The sequence below is a fragment of the Elgaria multicarinata genome, chromosome 7 (assembly GCF_023053635.1).
Source record: "Elgaria multicarinata webbii isolate HBS135686 ecotype San Diego chromosome 7, rElgMul1.1.pri, whole genome shotgun sequence".
Taxonomy (NCBI): domain Eukaryota; kingdom Metazoa; phylum Chordata; class Lepidosauria; order Squamata; family Anguidae; genus Elgaria; species Elgaria multicarinata.
The window spans coordinates 67,909,397-67,927,171 of NC_086177.1; the positions used below are offsets into that span (position 1 = coordinate 67,909,397).

General features: G+C 40.6%; 1 protein-coding gene across 2 annotated transcripts in view; it reads right to left on the minus strand.

Annotated features, from left to right (window-relative positions):
• LOC134401619 (DGAT1/2-independent enzyme synthesizing storage lipids-like) overlaps nucleotides 1-17,775 on the minus strand; it is a 225,776-nt gene that overhangs the window by 30,981 nt on the left and 177,020 nt on the right. The window contains exon 1 of one of the 2 annotated variants that reach the window (XM_063130728.1): nucleotides 17,422-17,495. The exons of the other annotated variant lie outside the window; for it this stretch is intronic. The gene's annotated coding sequence lies outside the window, so the exon portion shown is untranslated. Of the gene's footprint in view, nucleotides 1-17,421; nucleotides 17,496-17,775 lie in introns of those variants that run through there. 2 annotated transcript variants of the gene reach the window in all.

Genomic DNA, 17,775 nt, shown 5'->3' on the forward strand with positions numbered 1-17,775 from the left:
GGTGCTGCTGTGGTGGAGCATCTGCCAGGACTGACTCCTCGCCTGCTCTGCCTGCCTCTCTGCCCACCTGGTGCCTGGGAGATAGGCTCTGCGGTTCGTGCCCAGCACCCTCCGGCACGCTTGCTCCAAGTCGTCCTCCTCTGTGCCCCTCAATGCGTAACTGCTGGCTTAGAAAGAAACAACCAGCCATCTTTGCCTCACTCCTTGTGCCCGCTTACGGGTTGGTTTGCTATGCATTAGTGCTCAAGCCATCCTTGCGGCACTACAATGCATGCTGCCTGCCTGCCTTCCCTCCCTTCTCCCCTTCCCGCCTTGCAGGGATGGTGTATGTGTCTTGCTTTGACTCAGGGGAGAAGTCCTTCCTGCGCTCACTTAAACTTTATCAAGTTCAATAATCCATTTTTCAAATGTGCAAGAAGATTTAGGGTTATCTCGTAGCATGTTGGGATTTCCTTTGAACTGGCCCCATTGAGCTGTCTGCATTGCAACTTTAAATCCCTGACATACTGGAGTGCCCGATTTTCAAAATTTCCCAAAAATCAGGGGATGATGGGATTGCCTTGAAACTTGGCATCCATGTGGACACATGGGTAAGCTGTCCTGGTGCTGAGTTTGAGGTTTCTAACTTGCAAATTGACATAGTTGTAGAATGGGACTTGATTTGGGGTGCCAAAAATCAGGGGATGATGGGATTGCCTTGAGTCTGGGCGTCCATGTGGACACATAGATAAGCTGTCCTGGTGCCAAGTTTGAGGTTTCTAACATGCAAATTGACGGAGCTATCCCAAGGGGTGTGAATGGGGTGCCCGATTTTCAAAAATTCCCCCAAAATCAGGGGATGATGGTATTGCCTTGAAACTTGGCATGTGTGTGGACACATGGATAAGCTATCATGGTGCCGAGTTTGAGGTTTCTAACGTGCAAATTGACAGAGCTATCGAAAGGGGTGTGAATTTGGGTTATGGGTGGTGCGTTAGACGTTAGAGCCATGCCAAAAATCAGGGGATGATGGGATTTGCTTGAAACTTGGCATGCGTGTGGACACATGGATAAGCTGTCCTGGTGCTGAGTTTGAGGTTTCTAACGTGCAAATTGACGGAGCTATCCCAAGGGGTCTGAATGGGGTGCCCGAATTTCAAAATTTCCCAAAAATCAGGGGATGATGGGATTGCCTTGAAACTTGGCGTCCATGTGGACACATGGATAAGCTGTCATGGTGCCAAGTTTGAGGTTTCTAACGTGCAAATTGACGGAGCTATCAAAAGGGGTGTGATGGGTGGTGCGTTAGAGGTTAGAGCTGCGCCAAAAATCAGGGGATGATGGGATTGCCTTGAGTCTGGGCGTCCATGTGGACACATGGATAAGCTGTCCTGGTGCCGAGTTTGAGGTTTCTAACATGCAAATTGACGGAGCTATCCCAAGGGGTGTGAATGGGGTGCCCGATTTTCAAAAATTCCCCAAAAATCAGGGGATGATGGGACTGCCTTGAAACTTGGCGTGCGTGTGTATACGTCCATGAGGTGTCATGGTGCCAAACATGAGGTTTCTAACTACTTTTTTAGCTTTCAATGCAACCCTATGGGGGGGAAAACGGAGCTCCGATCCGGATCCAGAGCTCCGAGTGGAGCGGAGCGGACATAGGCGGAGCGGGAGCGGAGCGGAGCGGGCCGCTCCAAAAATGGCGGATCTGGAAATGAAGCAGAGCGGGGGGTCCGTGCATACCCCTAGTTCCCACACTCCTTATTCCTTCTATCTTCACCCACTGTTTGGAAATGTCTTCTTCCATCAAGGGGATTATATGTTTAGCTTCATAATAACCTATCAGGTTTGGGATTCCCCATCCACCATTCTCCTGCTGTTTATATAGGAGACATTTGTGTATCCTAGGGGTTTTGGTGTCAAATACAAACACATTTAATTGCTTCTGCCAATGTTGTAGTTGGGGCGGGGGCGAGGGGTTGGAATCCAAACTGGCAATGTTTGAAACAGAAAAAAAAGTTTTGGGAGTGACATTGTTTTAATAGTGATTAAGAAATCTGAGATGCCTAACTGCCTAGTAATTTGGACCCCTAGATACCTAAAACTAATATGACAAAGCGGTATTCCCATTATTATAGTGAGTTGTTTTTGTGCATATGGAGGGAAGTTTAGACACATCATCTCAGTTTGTTATAGCTTACCTTCAAACCGGTCTCAATATTAAATTTCTCTAGTTCTTTTTTCAGATAGAGTGCTGTACTAATTGGTTGATCTGTACTCAGAACCATGACATCCTCATGGAGCCCTAAGAGATGCAGCTCATTTTCTATTTTACCTCCTTTAATGTGTGAATTATCCGGGAGGTTTTGTGTCAGAGATTCCAATGCTAAGATACATAATAATAGTGAAAGAGGGCAGCCTTACTTTGTGCCTCTCCACACTGATTACCATAATGATAGCTGTTGAAACACTGTAATTTTTACCTATTATATTCAACTTGTTACTGGAGGATCACACTTTGAAGTGTGTGCTAAGCTGTGAGCCTCCACCTATGCTCAACCTGCTCATGTGTAAACAATCAAAAACATTACAAAATACTGGTCAGCCTCCAGTAATCCAAATCCCAAAGAAAACTCAGCCCTGAATCAAAGTGAAGAAACACGAATATTACAAAATACCAAAAAGCTTCAGTAAGCAAAGCCATAAATTAATGAAGGAAACATGTCACAGAAATCTAGTCATAGACAGCTGAGGGCATGTCACAGTCTGATGAGGCATTATAATGGGAGCTGTGATGTACCAATAAGGCAGAGATAAGGGCCAGAAATACCCATTTTCTTCCCCTTTCACCTGGTGCTATACTACTTTGGAAGTGGGCACACAATTCTCTGCTCATCCCTAACAAATGTGCTAATTGTGTCAGGGGTGAGATTAATAGAAGCCTGTACATGTAACAGTCAGTATGTGGTGTATCTGGATCTGTAAAGGATATAGAGAGCTGACTTGGTCTTTCCAAGAAATCCAATGGCACTATGGGTTTCCTTGGAATCTGATGGGGCCCCGGGATCTGTTGGAGTGTTACTCCCATAAACCCCCCATCTTATGCTCAGCCTATTTATATGTATCCATAAATCTTATATCACAGAAAGTCTCCAGTTACCTCCTTCTAAGGAACAGGAATTATGAGTAAGTGCTGGAATCCCTGAAGACTCTCACTGCTTGGAAGGGGGGGGGGTGAATACAGTTAACAACATTATATTTTCATACTGTTTCCAGTATGAAAAGTCTCCATCCTGGAAAGGATTCCAGAGTATGACTCAAAAGGCTAAGATTCAAAACCCACATTCTAATAGCAGGACTCTGCTTGTGGAATGACACTTCCACATCCTATTGTCTCTGCTGCACTCCCAAGAGTGCCCTCCATATTATTATTTTATTATTATTATTTATTTATATAGCACCATCAATGTACATGGTGCTGTACATAGTAAAAGAATAAAACAGCAACACCCTGCCACATAGGCTTACATTCTAATAAAATCATAATAAAACAATAAGAGAGGGAAGAGAATTCACCAAATAGGCAATAAAACTAAAAGTGTGAAAGTAAGAACAAATTCAAGTTCTAAAAGCTGTAGAAAAAAGAAAAGTTTTCAATTGCAATTTCAAAACAATGATTGAACTTGTGATCCGCAAATGCTCTGAAAGAGAATTCCAAGTGAAAGGGGCAGCGATGGAAAATGGATGAAGCTGAGCAAGAGAAGTAGAGAGCCTTGGGCCGGTAAGAAACATGGCATTTGATGAGCGAAGTGCACGAGCAGGGCAATAGTGTGAGATGAGAGAAGATACGAAGGAGCTAGACTGTGACAAGCTTTGAAAGTCAACAGGAGATGCTTATACTGGATTCTGAGGTGAATCGGAAGCCAATGAAGAGATTTCAGAAGTGGAGTAACATGATCAGAGCGATGAGCCAAGAAGATGATCTTAGCAGCAAAGTGATGAACAGAAACCAATGCACTGATGTGAGAAGAAAGAAGGCCAGTCAGAAGAAGGTTACAATACTCCAGCTGAGAAATAACCAATGCATGAACAAGAGTCTTGGCAGAAGAGTCAGACAAAAATGATCGGATCCTGGCAATATTATATAAGAAATGATTTAGCTACTGCCTCAATATGAGGAGTAAAGGAGAGTGAGGAGTCAAATATAAAACTAAGACTAAGAGCTTCCTCAACTGGAGTAAGTGTAACATCATTGATGGTAATAGAGAATGAAAGACAGGGAGAAGATTTGGGAGGTAAACCCCCTAAGGAGGTTCGCTTGGCACCTCCCTTTTAGACACCAGGTGAAGACCTTTTTATTCTCCCAATATTTTAACAGTCTATAAATTAATTTGAACTTGGTGTTTAAAATTTGTATTTTAAATTTGTATTTTTGCATTGCTGCTGTTTTTATCTTGGTTGTGCTTTTATATTGTATTTTATATTATGGTTTTATACTGTTGTTTTATACTTGAATTGTCTGAATTTTGTAAACTGCCCAGAGAGCTTCAGCTATTGGGTGGTATAGAAATGCAATAAATAAATAATAAATAAATAAATAAATAAATAAATAAGCAATTCTGTCTTTGCCATATTAAGTTTCAAATGATGATGAAGCAACCAAGCTGAGATATCTGAAAGACATTCCGAGATATGATCCTGAACATCAGGAGAAAGTTCCAGAGATGGAAGATATAATTGTGTATCATCAGCATACAGATGAAATTGGAGGCCATGAGATCAAATAAGATTACCCAAGGACAACATATATAAAGAAAACAACAATGGGCCTAGCACCAAGCCCTGTGGAACCCCAACTGAAAGGGGGAAAGGAAGAAGACAAGCAGCCATTAGCCAACACATTGCATGAACGACCCGCTAGATCAGTGGTTCTCAACCTTCCTAATGCTGCGACCCTTTAATACGGTTCCTCATGTTGTGGTGACCCCCAACCATAAAATTATTTTCGTTCTTCTCTACACGATCCATTTTCATGGGATAGTTTGCTAATGAAAATAATACATAACAATAGCTTTAATAATACAAAAGATGATACATGACATAGTTCAGTCAATACAGTTTCCTAAGACCATCGGAAATATGTGTTTTCCGATGGTCTTAGGCGACCCCTGTGAAAGGGTCATTCGACCCCCAAAGGGGTCCCGACCCACAGGTTGAGAACTGCTGCGCTAGGGGGGCGGAGCTGGCCGCCTGAGCAATGGCGGGTTTCTTCTGAGGCTCTAAGCGGCGTTTGCCGGAAAAAGCAATTATCTCTCTTCTAATGGGCATAAATCTTTGAGCAAACGACAGAAAATGATTATAAAAGTCACAGGAGCTGGAAAAGCGGAGAGATTTGAAGAAGGGAGGTGAGATGATTGATATTTAATACAATGTCTGTGTAAACCAACACTGTCGAAACCGAAAGTAAAGAGCAAACACTGACGCAGTTTAAAAAGAAGGAATTTTTGCTTGCTGGACATTGATTTGTGTTATAACCTTTCATTCTTATCTCACATGGGAACGATTGAAATGCTGGCTTTGTAAGGTGGAAGTTGTTGATTGGATTTATTGGCGTGGTGAGAAGGGGGGGAGAGAAGGTGGAAGAAGCTGCATTCGGCATTCGGTGAGGGAGATGTGGGAAGCTGAGAGGCTGCGAATGATTAAACTGATCCCCTCTAGTGAATGCTGTTGTGAACTGGATATTCCCCCCCCCCTCATGAAGAAGGAAAAAGTGTTTGATATATAACAGAGAAGCCAGCATAAGTTGCTAAGGAAGTGAGTTACACTCTAAGATTTATGCCCTACCCAGAAGAGTCCCATGCCTAACGTTAAAAGAAAGATCAAAAGTTGGGCAAAGCTTAATATACAAAAAAAGAAAAAGAAAAAAAAAAAGAAAAAAAAATAAGAAACCTTCAAATCATAAAAAAAGGAACTTTCAAATCATAATTTGACATACCTCTCCCTCCCGGAAAGGACAGCCCCTGGAGTTGAGCAAGAGGAGGAAGATAAAGACCCAGTCCCTTTGGATACAATACCAAATAAAGAATAAAATATGACTGAAGGAGGAGAAAGTGGTAGTAACCCTCCCTCGTTGATGGAGATCAGGCCCATTATAGCTGAAAATAACATTGTTATATTTTTAAAAAATGGATCAGCATATGAGTGAATTTAGACATCAATTGTGTATTTAGCGGATAAAAAGGTGGAAAATTCGGATAAGATCAAAAAGATAGAGGCTAAAGCGGATTTGGACCAGAAGAAATAAGAGGCTTTTGAGAAATCAACTAATATACAATTTAAAGAATGGGTACTGTGATCAATTGCCTTGGAAGATTAATCTAGTAGATCTACTTTTTGAATAAAGCAGCTAAAGGAGTCGCAGGGAGAAGATCTTAGAGAAATCATCGTGAACTGGTTCAAGGAGCTGATGCCTGATATATCAATAGACGGATTGGATCCGGATCGAGTCCATCGTGTGGGGGGGCAAAACCACAAAGGGGCAAGAGACATTTTGGTGAAATTTGGTAATTATTATAAAGAAGAGCAAATTATGAAAGAATTGAGATTTAAGAATCAGATATAATATAAAGCCAAACCAGTGCAAATTTACAATGATCTTTCTCAACGTACATTAAATTGGAGACGTAGTCTTAAACCAATAACGGAAACATTAATGAAGAATAAAATTCCTTATGCATGGGGTTACCCGTTTTTTTTAAGATTTACATATGGGAGGAGGGAACACAGAGTAACCTCATTGGATCAAGGTAAAGATTTGCTGAAGAGGCTGGGTCTGGATGGGGAAGCAGATGGGGCTGGAGTGGGTGGGGGAGGGAATGAGGCTGGGACATCTGGAGAGTAAGAGAATTGTTAATTATGTTTGGAGATAATTGCAAATAAAAATGCTAATACAGAAACCTGCCGGCCAGGCATAGCACTGCCTCCCCCCTCCCCCTTTAAAGTAGATGGCTGGAGTACTAGACTCACGGGGATATGGGGGGGATTAGAGTGGGGGGGTGGGGAGGGGGGGAAGGTAGGGGAGGAGGGATTGGGGTAGGAGGGTGGGGGTTTTATGTATGGAGTTTGTGTTTTTATGTAAGCAAGTTTGAACTGCTGAGCACAAGGGATCGGAAGAGATTTCAAAAGGGTGATTATGGATAAAAAGATAAAGGTATCAACACTCAATGTTAAAGGTTTAGGGGCAGTCGTGAAAAGGAAGAGAATAGAACAAATGCTTAATAAAGAGGGATCAGATATTATAATGATCCAAGAGACACACCAAGGCTCCGAGAATTCGAATATGATAAAATTAAAGTGGCTAGCCTATTATGAAAAGTCATTAGGGACATCAAAAAAAAATGGAGTGGCCACTTTGATTTCAAAAAAAAGTGGGTTTACATTAGAAGAGGTAAAAAAGGATGATAAGGGTAGATATCTTATGTTAAAAGGTAAAATTGAGGGAAAGGTCTATACTTTGATTAATGTTTATGCCCCAAATGAGAGGCATAGAGAGTTTTTTATAAAGTTGTTTAAAGAAATAGAAGAATTTAAGGAGGGGTATGTTATATTAGCTGGGGATTTTAATATGGTTATGGATAATAAAAGAGACAGGTCAAATCCCACTAATGCTGAAAAGAGGAACAATATGACTATATTGAATAAATTAGTAAAAGAAAATGATTATTTAGATTCGTGGCGCTTACTTAACGGGAATAGGCCTGGATTCTCATACTTTTCCCCAGTTCATCATACATACTCCAGGATAGATCATATATTTGTTTCAAAAGACTTTGCAACGAGGATTTGTAAAATGGAAATGGGGGTAATAAAAGTAACTGATCATGCCTTGTTAAGTTTAGAATTTACAGTTAAGAAAGATTATAAAGAGGCATATAGATGGAAGTTGAACACAAAGATATTGAAATACAATAAAATAGTAGATAAAATTCGGAAGGAACTGTCGGAGTCATGGGAAATTAATGAAAAAGGAGGAACAGCTGGGTCAGTCATTTGGGACACCATGAAGGCTGTAGCAAGAGGAATCTGTATTAGAGAAACATGTAGTTTAAAAAGACAACAACGTGCAGAACAGGAAAAGTTAGAGATAGAAATTAAAAACTTGGAGGAAAGATATTGGCGAAGTAAAGATAAATATAAATTAGTGGAAATACAAGCTAAGAAGAAACAATTAGAAAATTTAAATATAGAAGAGATTCAAAAGAATTTAATGTATATGAAAAGGGAATATTTTGAAAACAGTGATAAGAACTCGAGGTTGCTTGCCAAGCTCACACAAAAAGAAAAAGGGAGGAATGGAATAGAAACGTTGAAAGATAGCCGAGGGAATTATTGTCATGCAATGAAAGCTAAAATAAAAAATTTTCAGGAATTTTATCAGGAATTGTACAAGGGTAAAGAAATTCAACAAGAAAAGGTGGAGGAGTATATTGGAAGGTTTATAAAGAAGGAAATAAAATCAGAATATAAGGAGTTAATGGAGTCAGTAATAACTCAAAGAGAAGTTGAAGAGGTTATTGATAAGTTAAAAGTGGGTAAATCACCAGGAGCAGATGGTTTGGGTCCAGAATATTATAAGGTCTTCAAAGATTGTTTAGTTCCAAAATTAATGGAACTTTATAATAGGATATTATCAGGAGAGAAGATACCTGAATCATGGGAACATTCAGTGATAATTCTGATCCCAAAACCAGATAAAGATTTGACTAATCCCGATTCTTATAGACCTATTTCTTTAATAAATCAGGATGCTAAAATTTTTACATCTATTATGGCCAAACGACTAAATAAATTTTTGGCAGAATATATAGGAGCAGATCAATGTGGGTTTGTGGTAGGAAGACATATGCATAATTTAGTGGGTAGAGTTTTAAATGTAATAAATGTAATAAAAAAAGCAAATATTAAGGCAGGTATTATGGCATTAGATATTTTTAAAGCTTTTGATTGTGTGAGCTGGCAGGCACTAAAGAGTATTATAGATAAATTGGGATTTGGAAATAAATTTAAAAATGTAATAGAACAGCTATATTCCCAAAATACGGCGGTAGTGGTGGTAAATGACGGACTTACTGAAAAGATACGACTAGCCAGAGGAACAAGACAAGGATGTCCGCTCTCGCCGGTCCTTTTTGTAATGGTTATGGAAGTTTTGGCGAAGGCACTAAGGGAGGATAAAGAATTAGAAGGAATTGGAGAGGTAAGGGAAATAAAGCTAAACATGTTTGCGGATGATACTTTATTGACCATTAAGAATCCATTAAGAAAATTAGAAAGAATTAAATATCAGTTGAGGGAATTTGAGGAAATTACAGGGTTAAAAATAAATTGGTCTAAATCAGAGATGATGTTGTTTAACTATACTAAGAAGGAAGAAAAGGATTGGGAATTTAAGGGAATGGAATTGAAAGTTAAGAATGAGATTAAATATTTGGGAATTAAAATTACAAAAAATCTAGAGAATTTAGAAAGGGAAAATTTAACGAGGTTAAAGAAGGAGGTACTAGAGAAATTGGAAAAATATAAAAGATTAAATTTATCTTGGTTTGGGAGAATAGCTTTGATAAAAATGAAGATATTAGCTAAAATTAATTTTGTATTTAGGATGTTACCTATAAAAATATCAGAAACCGAGATAAAAAGTTGGCAAAATATTATTAATAAATGGAGAAAAGAGAGCAAGAGTGAATAAAAATAATTGGTACCTAAGCCAAAAAAAGGGGGGAATGGGTCTCCCAAACATAAAATTATACTACGTAGCAAATAGATTAAGACATGTTGTAGAAGCAATTATGGGAGTAGGAGATTTATATTGGATGGAAGAAAAAATCATAAGTAAGGTAGAGATGAATTTGGAGAATGTTTTTTTTAAAGATGGAGGAAGAAAGTGGGTTGGAAGTATAGATAATCCACTCCTGAGGACTCAATGGGAAATTTGGAGTAAATTTAAAGGGAAGCTGCTTCCGAGCAACTCTCCCTTAGCACCGATAATAATGTTAAAGAATTTCCCAGAGGATCTAAAGGGCAGATTATGTAAAATATTAAAAGAGAAAAATAAAATAAAATTAAAGGATTGGGTAAGAGATATTAAAACAAGAGAAGATATGGAAAATTTGTTAAAGGAGAAGAAGCTATCTTGGCTAGAATATGGTCAATTAGAACAATGGAATAAAAAGTGGATTAAAGATAATAGAATGTGCAGAAAGATGACGAGGTTTGAAGAATTAGTAGTAAGTAAGGAGAAAGGAAAAGGAAGTAGTATAGTTTCAAAAGGATTAATGAGTGAAATATATAAAATATTGTTAGAGAAGGAGTTTAGAGAGAATATAGAGAAAATGATTTGGGAATCAGATTTGAAGATACAAATAGGGCGACAGAGCTGGGAGGGACTATGGAAACAAAGAGTGTTGAGAAGTTTATCAGTAAGAATAAAGGAGAATTATTTTAAAATTTTATGGAGGTGGTACCTAACCCCGGTTAGATTGAATAAGATAAGTGATCAACATTCAGCAAATTGTTGGAGAGGATGTGGGGAAAAAGGAACGTATTTACATATGTGGTGGCAATGCAAATATGTACAAAGATTATGGAAGATGGTGTTTTCAGAAATTGAAGAAATAGTGGGAATGAAAATAGAACAAACACCAAAAATAGCATTGCTGTCACTATTTGAAGATATAAAGTGTGGAAAAGGAACTATAGAGCTGATATCGAGTTTGTTGGTTGCAGCACGATTGATGATAGCTAGGAACTGGAAGATCCAAGGGGAATATTCTATTGAGGAATGGTATAAAGTAGTATGGGACATAGCCATTAATGATAAACTGACATGCAATATTAAGTGGAGAAAAGGCGTAACTAAAATAAATGAGTTCGAAGGAATCTGGAAACAGTTCCTAGTGTTCGTGTTTACTAAGGGAAGTGGGAAACCACCAGCAGAAGAAATGATTAGATTTTGGACTCAAGAATGATCCCGAGGTGGGGGGTGCACATTTATGTTAAGAATGAAGATGTTGTAGTGTGATAAGGCATATGTAATAGTTTTTGATATTTGTACTCAACAATTATTCAATATGTATGCAGCAGATATTTGATGTATTTTTTTTTCTTATTGTGTTTGTTTTAGTTATATTTTGGAAATGTTTATCTATGTTTATATAGTGTTGAAAATGAATAAAAATTATTATAAAAAAAAAAAAAGAGAACTGCTGCGCTAGATAATAAGCAAACCAGTTATAGGCAGAGTCGCAAAATCCAAGGTCGTGAAGGGAATCCAAAAGAAGATCATGATCAACCATGTCAAAGGCTGCAGTAAGATGGTGAACTAGGCTTCAGAAGAGAACTGAAAGTTCCAAAGACCAACTGAGGATGCATAGCATTTGACTGGATTAGCAATAAGTAATACTGCTGTTTGGCCAAAGAAATAGCAGAATCAATAATTAGAGAAAAGTCAACATCTAGGTTCAGAACTGAATGGAAATTTTTATAGACTTTATGCAGGAACAAGAAAATAATGATTTATCTGTGGATTCAATGAATAAGAAGAAAACTTTAAGATAAAAGAAAGAGGGGAATTTTGAATTTTGTAATTATAGAGCAAGAGAAAATATTGCTACATATTTTTCCTGTGGAGAAAATCGGAGGCCCATCTTAATTTTGTATGTTTTTTTAAATGTTTTTTTATTTATCTGTCTTACTTTGCGTATTTCGTGTTTATTATGTTTTGAACAATAATAAAAACATTATTTAAAAAATGAAATAGCAGAAGAGAACGAAGAAAGAACAAACTTGTAATGGACAAAATCCGCCCAGTCCCTTGTCCTACACCAAAGGTGTTCAGCCACCCAGGTACAAGAACGAAGGTAACAGATGAAAGAGGTGAGCCTCATTTGGGGTTGAGAAGGAAGAACCATCCATGTCATAGATGGAGCAAAATTGTCAACAGTTGAGGATAAAGAGGAATTAAAGAGATCCAAGATAGAGCAATTCTTAGTGAATACAAGATCCAGACAGTGTCCGAGGGAATGTGTCGGTGAATCAGACCAAAGTTTAAGATCAAAAGTGGAAGATAACAAGAGAAAGCAAAAAGCTGCAGAGTTGTGAGGGTCATCCACATGAATATTAAAATCACCCAAGATAAGGGTAGGACAATTATCAGAGAGAGAAAATGTCAGCAATGAATCAAAATCAGAGATAAATTTTGAGAACATCTCCTTCAGACGGTAATGAGGTGTCAGGATCCAACCCACAGAACATATCCTTTGTTACACTAGCAGCATGGCCAGTGCCAGACTAGTTTGCACCTTAGGCAAGGTGAGCTACTTGCACACACATCCTCAAAAAAAATTACCAACTTCGATTCAGCTGTTCAAGAAGAGTTTCTGAACTATTATTTTTCTTTTATGTTTTTTCTTAAAACAGCTAATTTGTTTAAAAATGGATTTTATACATCAAATGCCCTAATAATGATTTTAAAAGACCGCCCTGTGTGCTGCTGTGCAAACAATTTGGAATGAGGTCAGGGAGAGAGACTCCTGGGGTGAATACAGGGAGGACGAGGGGTGGCTGCGAGCCTAGCATAAGAGAGGGCTGGCTGGCAAGATTTGGAGGACTTGGGGGAATGTAGGAGATCTGGAACTAGAGACGTCTCTGGAAGGCCGCGAAGGGGGTACTGGCAGAAGACAGGAGATGAAGGAGAAAAGAGAGGATGGGAAACCGCCACAAGGGCAGAAGAAGAGAAGGGTTGGCGTGGGGGGGGGGGGAGTCCCGGGGGAAGGGGAAAAGAGAAGTGCCCCTATGAGTTGGGGTAGAAGAGGGATAGAGGGTGCAGACAGGAGAGGAACGAGTGTCCTGGAGGGGAGAGGAAACAGAGGCAACATTGTTTCCCCTCTGTGTCACTGATTAACAACAAGCCAGCCTGTCACCACACTCTATTCCCTCCTCTCCCCCATCCACCCACCCCGGAACCGGTGGGGGCAGCAACATCATAAGGAGGGGCACCACCAGCAGCAGCACAAGGAGCAGGCAGCTCCACTCGGTGGAGTGAAGGCTGTAGATGAAGTCCCTGGCTCCATGTGCCATGTTGAGCGCCTCCATGGGCTCCTTCTTGGGGTGGGTGCCCAGCGACCTGGGCAAGCCCAAGGAGGAGGAGGGCAAGGAGGAAGGCAGGAGCCAGGGTCTTTCTTTGGGGCTGGGGCAGCAGCAGTGGCAAAGAAGGCCACAGTAGCTGCCGAGGGGCCTCCACCACCACTGGAGGCACAGTCAGGAAGCCAGCGCAGAGAAGGAGCAGTGGCGGCACCAGGAAAAAAAATCAGGTGGGGCACAGAAGGGGCAAAGTATATTTCTAGGTGGGCAGGCTGTGTCGCACATGTTAAGATCTCTGAAAGAAAAGTAATGGTACATCTCACACTAAAACTGCCATCCTAACCATATATTCTGAAATAAGTCATTTATTGATAAATTTAGGTGTTGTTGTTTCTAATAGAGCATGTATTAACCAAATTCTAATTACAGTAAGGAAAAGAGCTTTCAAACAAGGTAGTCACTACACAAGCATTTCCTTGACATACAGGTTAGACAGACAGAACACTTTTTTAAAAAGAAAACAGTTACTTTTGAACCAGTGCAGGCAGAACCACCAAGGTAGACTCCTAGTGAAAGGAAAGTAAGAGCAAACTGAAGCCACATCTACACCAAGTAGGATATGAACTTTGAAAACAGGTTGAAAACTATATATGTCGTGTGTCCTGGGCCCCAACAGTTGTCACTACTGTTATAAACCATTTTAAAATTGGGGTACCACAGGCCTCAGTCCTGGGCCCAGTGCTCCAACATTTTTATTAATGATTTGCAGTGACACAAAGTGATCTTGATAGGCTGGAGCACTGGGCTGAAAACAACAGAATGAAATTTAATAGGGATAAATGCCAAGTTCTACACCTAGGGAAAAAAAACCAAATGCACAGTTACAAGATGGGGGATACTTGACTCAGCAACACTACAAGCGAGGGGGTTCCTGGAATTGTAGATCACAAGCTGAATATGAGCCAACAGTATGATGTGGCTGCAAAAAAAAAGCAAATGCTATTTTGGGATGCATTAATAGAAGTATAGCTTCCAAATCGTGCGAGGTACTGGTTCCCCACTATTCAGCACTGGTTAGGCCCCATCTTGATTATTGCATCCAGTTCTGGACACTACACTTTAAGAAGGATGCAGACAAAGTGGAGGGGGTTCAGAGGAGGGCAACGAGGATGATCAGGGGTCTGGAAACAGCCCTATGAGGAGAGACTGAAAGAACTGGGCATGTTGAGCCTTGAGAAGGAGACATGATAGTACTCCTCAAATACTTGAAAGGATGACACACAGAGGAGGGCCAGGATCTCTTCTCGATCATCCCAGAGTGCAGGACACAAATAATGGGCTCAAGTTTCAGGAAACCAGATTATGGCTGGACATCAGGAAAAACTTCCTGACTGCTAGAGCACTACAGCAATAGAACCAATGATCTAGGGTGGTTGTGGGCTCTCCCACACTAGATGCTATCCGTCAGGGATGCTTTAAGGTGGATTCGTGCACTGAGCAGGGGGTTGGACTTGATGGCCTTATAGACCCCTTCCAACTCTACTATTCTATGATACTATGAAAGCAGTAGTGTAGATCCTGCCTGAGACACCTGGGCCCTGTACACCTAGGAAACCCAATGCATGTTGTTTAGTATCTAAATTATAGCCAGTTCTGGCCAGGGCTGGCCCAAGACATTTTGCTGCCCAAGCGGAATAGCAAATGACATGAACCCACCCCCACCCCCAAAGTCACAGTGCATAAGCCAGTCAAGTCATTTTGGCACTTGGGGGCCAGTTGGCAACAGCTTATTATGCCATAATAAAGTTGTGAATCTTCCAGATGTCACAGGATACTTTATGGTTTTTGAACACAAAAGAAGAAGAGGATTATACCACAACCTGGCCTTATGGATCATGTAACCAGCAGGTACAGTCCAGAAAGGAAATCCAGACACAAGCAATTCAAGCCAAACCACACTACATACCCACATATTATTTTGCCCTAGTCCAAACATTGGTGCTCATATCCCTTTTTGCTTCAGTGCCACTTCTGTCCCGTTGACCCACATAAGGGGCCTGGGCAGCTTAGAAGAAGCAACAGGTAAAGAAGGCTTCTGGTACGCCATTGAATATGTCAGCAGCCCAACCACCCTTTCTTCCTCTTGCCAGGAGCCTCACTGCCTATAATGGCAAAGTGTAGTAATTGGCTGGGCATCTCTCTCTGCATAATCAGGTAGTAGCTTACAATGGAGTTGTTAAGCCATTTTAGAAACTGGATGTTACAGTCTTATAGGCCCCTTTATGACTTTAGATGCATTGCTTCAGTTCAAACATCAGATATATCTTCCACACTGACAGCTGCTACATTCCTGATACTAGAGCAATTATATATATATATATATATATATATATATATATATATATATATATATGAATGAATCAACACATGTGAGGAGTTTCACATTTTAAACTCATTTAAGGTGCAACCCTACGCATATTTAGAAAGAAAAAAAGTCCTACAATTCCCAGCATACCCCAGCCAGCAAAGCTGGCTAGGGGATTCTAGGAGTTGAAGGACTTTTTTCTGTCTAAACATGCATATAATTGTGCCTTTAAGTTATCATGTCACACTAGCATGAATACAGGAATCAAATAGGATTTCTTTCTTCAGTGGAACACATTTACTTATGAGTAAGCACCATTTTGTTAGAGGAAAGGATAATATTTTTTAATTAAAATTTTAAAAATAACTATCTACCACCTGGTACAGAGCTTTCCTATGGAAAATCTGGCTGGTTCACTGTTGTAATTATTTGATTGGGACTGAAGTAGAGGGGCACTAATTTTGCTGTACTTATTATCGTCTTTAAATATGGTTAAATATCCCACAGATACCTTGCGATTCTATTTCTACAATTCCTTTTCTCTGGTCTTTTCTTCACCCTCTCTTCTTTTCCAGGCTGAATCCTATGAACATTTACCTCAAAGTAAGTTTGATTGCTCTCATTGGGGCTTACTTCTGAGTAGACATACTTGGGATTGTGCTGCAGCTCTGTTTTTAAGTTACACACATCATATTTACCAAAAGAACGGCTTGAAAAAAGGGGTTTGGACACCCTAAAATAAGCAAGGGCAGATAGGAATTGTTTTAGCAAGCATTCTGAAAAAAAGGTGCTGCTGAACCCTCCTTAGCCAGAAGGTCCTGGAGCATTGCAGTTCTCTCTCCCTCCCCACTTTGTTTTCTCTCCCGACCTTGCTGAGGTCCAGACTCAGGTGGGCGATGGGGCAGCGATGAGGAGGGAAGGCACACAAATATACAGCTTCTCTCTCTTTCTCTTTCTCCCAAACATCACAGTACCCACAGGGCTGATGAGGAGAGGAGGGCAGCAGCTCCGAAGGGGGAAGGGCCCCAATCTGCAACTCCTGGCAACCTAACTCGTAATTTGTAAGGGCAGAAACAGTCCCACTCCTCACCCAGTGGGCCAGCTGCTCTTCTCCACGTGCTCCTTCCTTCCCCCAGTGTGGCTGCTGCTCCCACCTTGTTCAGCAACTGTCATGAGAGGTCAGGCAGAGCAACTTGTTGTAGCAGGGAGCAGCTGTGTGAGTGACCCACATCAGAGACAACATGCCACCCCCCTCAGTGATGAGCTCCCAGCTCAACTCAGGCAGGCTCGCTTGATGTGCAGCGTGTGAAAGGGCGGGACAACAGACTCTGCACAGATGCAGTGGCACCCCTCCACATGACAGACAGGCTGGTGCCGCCCTCTGCTACTCCTACTCCTACTCCCCCTTCAGCCTATAGGGAGAAAGTGAAGCACTCTCTCTTCTCCTCCTCCCCTTTCCCAATCAACATATTCTCAATCAATATGGTTCTAGCGCCCCGCCTGCCATCTGTGCCCTAGGCAGCTGCTTTGTTGGCCTAGTGCTAGCGCTGGCCCAGACTGGCAGTACATTTCCCCATTCCTGTGTTTAACATATTCTGCTTGAACCTAAACTTTGTCATTATTGCCCTGAGCCACAATTCAATTAGAGGACAGTAAACTCAACCCAGTTTGGGTCCTGCCTATATACAGGAGAGTGTAGACAAGTGTTCATGTGTGAGGTCATATGATTTAAAGTGCAGCACTTTAAACCCTCCTTTCTCACTGAAAAAGCTCTGTTCAGGGTAATATTAAAGACTTAAAGGAAATGTTACAAACATACACACAATTATCATCACCTCAAAGTAATGAAGAAGAGAGTCTTCTCAAAATCCAAGCAAAGATAGAAATTGCCCTGTCCATTTCCAGCCCCCACATACATATATATCCCCATCTATTACCTCTCTCCTATCAGAGCTATTTTGGAGGCTTTCACTGTGAAGTCGGTCTGACTCTGGCCTCCCGACTTCCTGATCTTTTAAACCTGTCTTCTCTCAGTGGGTGGGGAGAATAACACTGTCTTAATTAAAGAGTCAGTCTAACTAGAAGTTGCATAGCTATTAAGCAATGGAAATGTTTGTGCATTGCACCTGACTGGTTTTATTTGATTGACAAGATAATATAGTTACTATTTTTAATACTAGCTGTGATGATGGTATACAACCTCCAGTATCAGAGGCAGGAGTGTCATCAGATTAGTGTTTTATCACACGCCCATTAATGCCTACTCACGGGTCCTTCTGACGACACTATCT